This window comes from Aulonocara sp. 'chitande type north' Nkhata Bay, linkage group LG16, assembly GCF_057382095.1.
Source record: "Aulonocara sp. 'chitande type north' Nkhata Bay isolate Kocher_YH1m ecotype deep benthic linkage group LG16, A_spYH_male_GT1.1, whole genome shotgun sequence".
Classification (NCBI taxonomy): Eukaryota; Metazoa; Chordata; class Actinopteri; order Cichliformes; family Cichlidae; genus Aulonocara; species Aulonocara sp. 'chitande type north' Nkhata Bay.
Window position 1 is genome coordinate 9,943,941 of NC_141359.1, and position 10,892 is coordinate 9,954,832.

General features: G+C 39.3%; 1 pseudogene; it reads right to left on the reverse strand.

The window, feature by feature from the left end:
• Nucleotides 1-966: 966 nt before the first annotated feature.
• Nucleotides 967-2,114, reverse strand: LOC147310988 (zona pellucida-like domain-containing protein 1 pseudogene; annotated as a pseudogene).
• Nucleotides 2,115-10,892: the final 8,778 nt, after the last annotated feature.

Consider the following 10,892-nt stretch of genomic DNA (forward strand, 5'->3'; position numbering starts at 1 on the left):
TTTTATTTGAAGCAGGAAACAATCCGTCTAGCATCACAAAAGCACTAAAAGAGAAACAGGGAGTTGTTACTAAAGATGTCACATGTCAAGAATCTCTCACGAGGGAGCTCTGGCTCTTCTTTCCATTTATCAGCCTGTCTCCAGACGACATCACACAGCAATGGGGCAGTTGTAGCCCAGTGGGGTCAGAGATATACTGCACATAGGTAGGCAGCTTCCTCCTCTGACATATACACTGGCCTTATGGGGCATGACGTCAGTTTGAAAAACCAGTGAGTACTTTCACAAAGGAAAAGATATGGAGAGAAACCTTAGAGTTTGACATACTAAGATTCTAGTTTGATGAATACATTTCTTTGTTGTAATTTTGGGTTTAGTGTAATTTGTTCTCAAGCCTCTCTTACATCAGGATATCTTTATCTCAATTAGCTTTATTAACAATATAGTTAATTTGGTATTCTTGCTTTTATTTTTTTAATTATGTTTTACATATATTATCTCTTCCATCCTTTAGATATTGTGCAAACTACATTTCTTTCAAGCTAATATACAAGTTCATGGATTTTACAGGATATATTGTCATGTTACCTTTTTTGTATTTATGCATCTTGGACTCGTAACCCTGTCCTACAGGCACACTGATAACTTTATCTACAGATATGCACGAGGAACAATAAGTCCTAAAAAGCATGAGCCTTTGACCTATGCTTTGACACATCAATGTAAATATAAATAAATAGAGTATAGAGATTACAAAGTCAATGCTGGATTTTAGAGTCATTTTCAAAAATCAGTATCATCAATGCTGTAATGGTTAGTCTTAGACAGAAAGTTGACAAGTTGCTTTGCGAAAGACAAAAAGCTTTTTTTTAGGATACTCTGACTGCTTTAAAAGACTTCACACACATTCACAAATCTTACAAATATTTGAATTTGACATTTGATTGCTGTTTTCCCTACTATTTTTTAATGTTTCCTGAACCTTTTATAAAACACAGCTGCAATAATGAGAGCAATTAAGAAAGCAAAGGCAAGGACACCAACACCCACACCGAGCCCGACATCAGAATTATATTTTTCTACAACAATTGGCTGCTCTTTGGACTCAACATTTTCAGCTTTGGTAATGATCTTTGGAGAGATGATGGTGTAAGCCTTGGTTATGCCCACTTCAGAAGTATCAAGGGTGCTCCTCTTCATTCTTTGTGCACAGTGCTTGAATGTGCTGCAGGTGCTCCTTTCACATAGACGAATGACACAGTGGATGTAGTAGGTGGACACAGGCTCCTTCTCGTGTTCGATGAAGCGGAAGGCTGGGAACTTAAAGCGAGCTCTTTGGCTGTCTCCATTCTCAATCATGTTTGTGAACTGATCCTTAGAGCAGGAGACAAACAAGTTGAAGATGCTAGAGTTGGATGGCAGAGGGGAAATGGTGGCATAGCATCGGTCCAGCAGGACATTATACTGGCGTGTGAGGTTGGTGGCCTTGATCTCAACATACACATCGGTCCTCAGTTCAATTCCCCACTGTGGGATTACCAGTGGTTGGGTGTAGTTGGCATCACTAAACAGCTTCATGCTCAAGGTGCTGATGAAACTGCCATTGTTGTCCTTGACTATGATAGAGGTGGCTGACACATTAAGCTGGGTGTAGTTGATCATATATTCTAAGGGGTAGGAACAGGAATAGTAGTACATCAACTCAGTTTTGTAGGAAATTTTTCCTGTTGTGGGCTCAAAAGACTGGACCACACCACTGATGTTCATTGTCTCAATGCTGGAAAAGTCAGAGAATATACCTGTCCCAGGAGCGCTGGTGGTCCTGAATATGCTTCCACAGCCGTGGGTCATATTTAGTGGAAAGTGAAAACGAGCAACTGGTGGAGTCACAGATTGATCTAGGGTGGCTCGACAAAGTGGGTCCAACATGTGTTTAAGGATCAGGAGGGTCTCATTGTAGCCAGCGTAGATAACCGGGCAGATTTCAATTGCAAGCTCAATGGCTGAAGTGCCGCATTGCACTGCGATGTCATTGATCCGTGGCCATCGTGCCTCTTTTCCACACTCTGACTACTTGTAACTATCAGAGAAAGAAAAGGTAAAATAATCTTCATCATTCTTTTGCAGCCTTGTCTTCAACATGCTAAAAATCTCGACTTGTACATGAGCTGGAAAGCCTTCATAGTTTGCATGAAGTCAAAGTTATGTTTTCAAAGCTCTTTATACACAAGTATGTGCTTTGGGATTGGCCCAAAACAAGGTCAAGCATTCATTTTCTTTGTAACAACTGCATTGTATGTAGCAGAAGAACTCCAATCTGGACTGTATCCTAAGGGCAGTAACTGAAGCACCTTACCTTCTTTAATGCAGAGGCAATGGGCTTGTTCTTTTGTTGATTATGTTTTTAAATATAAAATTCCATGTCCTCTTTTACAAAACCCCATTTCAGTAGGTAAACATGAGCTGAGTCACTGACCAGCAATTACAATGCTGTGACAGTTCTCCTACCTCATTTGAGTGCCACAAACAATAGTAATGACCTGGTTGAAATCCTGTGTGGGTTTCTTGACAACGTATTGACAGAAAAACTCACTTTAGAAGCCATTTTAAATGTAAATTAGAAGGCAATATCAATGACCATCATATGTGGGAAGGGAATCAGCCTGTTATGTTGTTATATTAATAGTCGGTAAAAAGGCAAGAAGAACAGTAGAACAACTGCAATCTAAAAAGTAGTCAGATAAATTAAATTTACATATACACAGCATACTATACCAGAATATGCAAATACAGTGGTCCCTCGTTTATCGCGAGAGTTACTAAAAATAACCCGCGATAAGCGAAATCTGCGAAGTAGCCAGCTGTAAAACCCCTCACTACACACTATACAGGCATGAACATTTATACACTTTTCTCTCTTGTTCAAACACTCTCAACGATCAAACCTTCGTAGAAAAATAAGTCCAGTATTATAAAATGAAACCAAAGATCAAACCTTGTTTTCAGGTCCAGAACATGGGAACAGAGAAGCTGTCAGAGAATTCAGCATTAATGAATCAATGGTATGGAGGTAGAGGAAGCAAGAAGAATGAGTTGAGTAAAGTTTGACTTATCTGACTGTTTTGTTTTGCTTAGTGCACCTTATAATCTGGTGTGCCTGATGGTCTGAACAATATGGTAACTTCTACCTTCCTTTAGCATGTCCAGAAGTCCAACGTTTTGTGCGATGGTTAGCATCTTCCTCTGCATTTTGGGTGCTGCCGCAGGTGCCTTTGACGGTGCAAAATGTTTCATCGACGTTGTGTTTGTTGGGGAGAAAACTTACAAACCTACAGTACAGCACTTCAAAGTCACACTAAGACACTAGTCTTCATCAAGCTAGCGATCGCAGATTTATGTAAATTTGAATCTGAACGCATTCTGTACTGTACGGCACGAGATTGATTGACAATGCTCTACAGCCGATCAGGACACAGAACACAATGCGCTGTAGAGAAAAAAAAAAGAAGCATGCAAAATTGCACAAAAAAATCCGCGAAACAGCAAGGAAGGTGAACCGCATTATAGCGAGAGACCACTGTATATAAAACCAAGGTAGTTTACATTGCACTGTATTTCTGCCCAAATCCTTACATTCTTCTTTCCTCCTGGCAGACACAAGTTAAACCAATAAAAATAAAATGCAGTAGCCTATTCAGACAATCATTTAAACTTCATATTACACTGAAAATAAAACAAAGAAAATAATAAAAATGTCCAATTTGAGAAGTTTATTTATTCTTTTTTTTTTAAACATATATTCCAAAAACGTTTAAAAAATGATTTAATAAAGAAATTTAACCATGTATGCGGTGCAAGAAGGTTCGCCATGAAAGCTCCTAGCTCAAACCCCACCCGGGTTTTCCTGTGTGGAGTTCGCATTTTCTCTCTGTATGTGTGTGAATTTCCAGGTGATTCTAAATCAGCCATGAATGTCAAATAGAAAAGCACTATATAAATGTGAGTGCTCTACATTATTAGTTATTTCTGTTTTGCACACTCACTCACACAAACACACACACCTTCTGTCAGTCTCATTAGATCTCCTTGTTGTCCATTATTAAGTATATAGTGATGACATCAGGCAGGAAGTGAGAGGAAGGATGAAAAACAGACTCAGTCAAAGTCCTGCTGTGAATTTATCGGGGCACAGACATGGTGTTTGGGGGTTGATGGGGGTCGGGAGCGCGGTTAGGGGGGGTCACCTGCTCTGCTGCTCGCTCACCTCTGCCTTAGCAGCACCGTTAAAACCATGTGATTAATAGCCTGAGCCGCCAAATCAGCCAGAGGGTCTGTGGCATTGAAGAGTCGCAGAGGCGGAAACATGGAGAAAGACGGAGAAACGAGGTGGGAATTCTCTTTGGAGGAAAAATACAACCCCTGTCTCTCTTTTACTACGCAGGTCGTGACCAAACGACCCTGTGTTTTGATTGGACCTTACGGATTATTTTGTCTAGCGGCTAGCAGAAGCAAGGTGACGATAGTTTTTGAAACAGAGGAAGTGAAGTGAGATCAGCAAGAGTGTGCAAGTTCTTTAACTGTAGTTTGCATTTGTTTTCATATGTTCTTTTGCTCATTATTTATTACTCCTGCTAAATATGAAAGAATTTTTGTGATTTTTCTGTTAGCTTTTTATTTTTAATTTTATATTTTGAATGGATTGAAAAGATATTTTAACTTTTAAATAAAAAACTATAATCTGGAAAATGAAAAAGGCAAGCTGTGATCAAGGGTCAGGTCTTAACTGACAATGTGAGAGTTTTTAGTTTGATTTGACTTCGTATCTGAAACTCACGCAGGTTAGTCCTTAAAGAAAGTCAACACAACTTCCAAGTTTGTATCTCTGTGGCTTCGGTCTAACAAAAGCTTTATATTTTTTCCCACATTAGAAAAAAGAAAAATACAAGACGTGGAAACTTGGAGAAAGTAAAAAATAAACAGTTTGATATTTCAGGATACATGAGCTACCTAATGAAAGTTTACATTTACTAAAAAGGGGAATTTCTAGGAGAGGTTTGGTGAGCAGCACTAACTTCCTCACAGGAAGCTTTACTTTATTCACTCACGCACACACACAGGCTGTGGCTCTTCAAATGTAAAGCTGTGTACTAATTGAAAGCTCATCTGTTTTATACTTTCCTTGGCCATTTTCCTCCTCTGTTGGCTGACGGCTGCTCAGCAATTGTAGGCACTGACCTGGTTCACACCAGATGATATATCACCCTGTAAAGCGAGCCGCCGTAGAAGCTGACCCAACACCCAATTGTTATGTTAAGGAAATTAAATGTCACATATGAAATGCTGTCAGTGCTCAGAGGGACAACAAACTGTATGTTAAAGAGCACGACACCGGAAAATTATAAGAATTACATAAAAGGCTAAAGGAGACATGGTCATGATGGGCTCATTAAGAAATCCCCAGTGGAGGAAAAGGTGGCACGAACACAAATGTGAGCAAAAAACCTTTTGTGCTAAAAATCAAGGTTGTTTTTTTTCCCCCTAAACTTGGGTGTGTCAGTGTTGGAGATGCTGTCCAGCAATGGAGACCACAACCTCCTAAGCACTACAACTGAGCTTTGTATAACTTGAAGGAGGAAAAAAAAGATAACAGTGACAATACACACCTTAGTGCTAATTTGAGACTTGACCCGTGAAACCAGAACTCTTTTTACTCCGAAGTCTTTTCAAAAAGAAATGATTGCTCTGCAGTGCTAGTAGTGTTAGTGCATGAAAACGGGGACATCACAGAAGAGCAAATCTAAAAACTCTGAGGGACAATTGTATGATCTGTGTGATTAATATTTACTGTTTACCATTTGTGTGTCCTTTAAGGTCTGTTTGAATAGGTTTAGTGACAAATCTCTACTGGGATGACAAATCACTAATGGGATTTGTCACTTATGTCATGCAAAAGTCTTCTTTGTATGGTACCAATGCTGTCTTCTAGGAAAATTAAATATACTTGTTGAGCAGTTTGCATTTTCTGAATGACTACAGTGCCATTGAAGAACTACATGCTTGGCGAGATATGGTTCGGGTAAATGAAGGACATGCAGAGCACTTTGCCAGTATTTATATACAGACTCCCATCTGTGGTTTTTCAAGCAAGAGAAACATGTAAGGTTTCCTGAACTTTTCTAACGTCGTAAAGCAAAAATAAACTAGAGGCAGAAACTCAGAGATTACGATAGATCAATAGATTGATAGAGAGATCATGTTTGAGCCAGTGTTATACATCTAATCAGTAACAGCAGGTAACAAACCTACATGTATAAATTACACTTTCCCACACACGCAAAGTGTTTTGTTCAAGGCACACATCGTATAGCGCTGATTTACAAGACACTGAATATTTCCTTGATGCCTGCTGCTGCCTCACTCTTTCATGTCTTACACACTGTACACACACAAACGCGTGTACACACAGTGTGACTGTTGCTCTTTCATGTGTGGAAAAGGGCAACTGCAGGGGGCAGCTGTTAAGAACTGAAGCAGATATGTCCTTTTAGCCTGAGCAGTTGCTTTTCTGATACTTGGTCTCACACACAGACGCATAAAAATATGCATACCCATACATACATGCATGCATGCATGCATGCATTCCCGTACAGTTATAAAGTGTCATTGAATTTGACATAGTGTTGACTGCCAGTTACACTGGGGAGCTTCTGGCTTGGTGGGAAGCAGGTTGAGCATGTTCACAGGTTTCATGAAGACCAAGCTGTTTATGGGCTTCAGTTATATTTCCTCTTCCCTCTCCCATTTTTTTCTGCTCCTCATCCTCCTCACTGTCACTTTATCCCTGCTTTTATTTCTCATCTTTTCTTTCCTCTTCTCTTCTGTCCTTCCTCCGCTCATATCCCTTCCTTTTCAGCCATGCCCTTTTTCTTTCCTTTCACTCATCTTCATTTTTATTTTATTTTCCTTTGCTCCTTCCTTGCAGCCTTTCTTCTCATCTCACTTTCATTCTTTGGTGAAGTTTGCTGCCATCACCTGCTGAATCACCTCACCTCCCCCTCTAGTTTTGAGTTACACCAGATGTGGAACCTCGCTGTTTGGACGGCTGATTGATTTTCAGCCTCACCGCTGTCCAGCTGTTGCATTTGTGAGCTGCTGGCAATTTAGGTTTTCTTACTTAGCTCTGTTGTATTTAACCGTGCAGATCAGGTCTCTGAGATTTTTACCACCAACTAACACAGTGAAAATGAATGAAGGGCTAATCTCTATACACACCACTAATGAGATATATAGTGGTGTTGATACTGGGTGATTCCTTGAAACATACTGGGTAACATGCATGGGCAGCAGCAACAGCAGCAGGGGATAAACAGATTTATGAATCAACTTCAGCTCCTTGATTGGTTATAAAATGGGTTTTGTATGTAACTATAATGGGGGTGAATATGTGTGTGCAGGGTGCCCATTCTATACCCACTCCGATGCACTTGTGTTGATATGTATGCATACAGTATATGTGTGTTACTGGTGTGCTTATCCTTGCAAATAAGGGGCATCTGATTCAAGACTTCCTGTTTGATTCACTAGCTGTGGTTTAATGATTAAAAAACTCTTAAAAGCTTTAAAATTGTTGTCATTAGTTTCAATATTACGTTTTATATCATATCCTTCCCTTTTTTGCTCCCCATGTGAACTATTTATTGGAACGCACCCAAAGCCTACTCAAACTCGACTGGGCAATAGGTCTAATCCCACTACGAATGGAAACCAGAAATCTCTCTGTACCAAAAATTCTCAGCCCTTACCTACAGATTTGGCACATTTATATGCAGATATCTATTTATAGAGATTACAGGTTAAGGTTACATCAGTTTAAGGCCGGGGTAAGTGTAAAGCATTGAGTGTTGAGTGTCGAGCATGTAATTCTGGTGGTTAAGGTATGAGTTAGGAACAAGAAGATTTAACAAGGGTTCTCACAAGTATTGAAACACCAACACGTGCGTGCAAATAATATGTGCAGGAATTCGTGTCACTGTGTGTTTCCACAACTGTGGACGAGGAAGTGTGTGTGCTTTGTGTTCCAGACTTGCGCACACACACACACTCGCAGTCCCTGAGTGCGTGCATGTGTGCGTGAGCGTCAGTCTCCAGGGCTGGGCCATAACAGTGATGGATGGGCCGTGTGTGGAGGCTGTTATTATTTGTTATGTGAGCGGGTGTGTGTGACTGGGCTGAGTGGGCCATACACCTGCTGCGCGGCTCAGAGAGCCCCAGCTAGCTTGGAGAACAGCTGGACGCATTGATTTAGAAGTTCACTCTCCAGGCTGCAGGAACAAATCAAGCAACAGCTAATAAAACCGCTCTTTATGATGGCGGCTCCATTTGCCCTCCAAAACAACTGGCTACATCATGTGTTTTTCTAACGCCCGCCGCCACACAAAATTAAATCCCGGGCTAAGGTGTCGCTTCTGGATGCTGTGGAGCTTAAGGCTTAATGTCTGGCTTTAATGCAGCGAGAGTAATCAATGTTGCATGGTGTATGTGAGTTTGCATGTGCGTTCACTTGCATAAATGAAAACAGTGCTTGTGTGGGGTGAAAATATAGTTCTCTGCGTTTTTCTGTGTGAGCTGTTTGATGTTTGCTCAGACTTGTGTGTATGTGTGCATTCGTTTCAGGCATGTTTGTCTTTACACCTAGACGTTAATGCGATCAATACTTTTCACATCTCTGTCCAGGTGAAATAAGTGTTTGCTCAGTGCTAAACGCTGCAGCTGGCCGAATGAGGTTTGGACATGAGAGAGAGAGACAGTGTGTGTGTGTGTGTGTGTGTGTGTGTGTGTGTGTGTGTGTGTGTGTGTGTGTGTGTGAGACAAAGAGAGAGTGTTTGCAAGAGAAAATTTGGGAGTAGGGGGTTGGTTGGAGTATTTTGTATGAGTCAGCCCCTGTTAAGACTGTTCCATATAATGCAGTGGCTGCAGCTGTGCTGTGAGTCTCTGTGCTTGCAGATGATAGACAAACACTATTGTCAGTCTTTTGTAACGCTTTTATCATGCCTGCTGAGCCAGTGGATACAGAGGAACAGATTTGCTAAGCCTTTGCACTTTGTTTAAGACACATACCACAACCAGATATGATTTCTTTTTTTTTTTTTTGGATGTAGCAGATGCACCGACCCTGAAGTGTCATCTGGAATTAGGGTTCTCTGCATATTTCTATGCAGAGAAGGAAGTTATTTGTACAGGCTAAAAGAAGCCGATGTAGAAACTTCACAAATTCCAAACACACGTATTATGGCCTTGAGCCTCAAGTCAGCTGCTAGGTCAATCTAAGTGCTGGAGAATGGAGTTCAAATGGAAAATACATATAAACTACATACTGTATGTAAAAGATAAGGAGAAAACTACAGTGATGAAAAAGCAAATGCCAGCAAAACTGGTCACTTGAGGCAACTTGTCTCCAAAAATTCAAGTTGACTGCACTGGTTAACACTTTATAATACCTATTATTAACCAATGTTGTTAACCAGTGTTAATAATATAATATATATATTATAATAGCAACACACTGTAATGAGTTATTGTAAACACATTACATTTTTTCAGTAACGTAATGTACTAAATTCAGTAATTACATTACAGTTACAATTATGTTGTTACTTGCATTAAAAAGTGTCTTCAGTTATCTGCATTCCAAGTGGACAGAAAGACAGAAAAAATGTTTTTCTTCTAGTGCAACTAGCCTACAGGTAGCTTAATTTCAGTTAATGTGTACGAAGAGGAAAATGGTGGAGCGGTACAGTTTTTAATGGGTGGCAATATGGACAATTACCTTTATTTTTATGACACAAAAGGATAAGAACATAACATATAAATAAAAAGTAGAAACTGCATCCAGTACAAAAACATCCAGATTATAGTGCTAATACAACTTTAGCTTTGCCTGCTAACGTAAAGTTAACCAAGAACACAGAGTGATGATAGCCAGACTAAAAGAAAGATCTTATCTAAGTCCTCATTCAGACAGAGATTTGTGTTGGTTTGTGGGACCTAATGCTGTTATTGACAAATAGTAATTAGATCTTAGTAGCTGTCAAAAAATTAGATTTGATTAGGAGTTAATATTATTTACCTTATAGTAAGGGTGGGAGTTTTGAATACAGTGGCTGAAATGGATGTCACTGTTCCATGTAACTGTGTTTTATTTCTGTGGCCAATGTATTTTGTTGACTGCAATCTGCTATCTTGTGATATGTAGTGGTATTTTACACACTGTGACAGGGGATTTATACGTCTGTGTTAAATATTAGGGGTGGGGAAAAAATCGATTCTGTGTAGTATTGTGATATTTTGTTTTCTAATAATGTATCGATACAGGGACAGCAGAAATCGATATTTTGTTACAAAAATGTTTTTGTGCTCTGACTTCAGAGCCTGTTGATCCTTTTTCTGAGCAAGAATCCTGACATTCCTTCACTGTCCAAATGTGTTTAGCTTTTTTTTGGCAGCAATAAACATGACAGTTTACTTATTTTAATTTAAGACATGTTTTATGTTAATTAAGTTTAAAACTTTTTTATTTAATGTAAAATTATATTTTGTTTTCATTTACTGTCAAATTCTTCAGTTGCTGAATGGGCTGCATAGTTTTCATAAATTGCATAGTTCAGAATAGCTATAATTGTACCAGATGGTTGCATTCAGTTAAGTTGGACTAGACTGTAATACAAACCGTTCAGTTTGTCAACAATAAAACTGACTGAAACGAGAGAAAGACTGAGTGCGAGACTTTGACATTAGATAAAATGAATATTGATAAAGTTTACCTTTATGTACAGAATCTGAATATCGCAAAATATTTTAAAAAATTGCAATAATATCGTATCGTGCATTAAGTA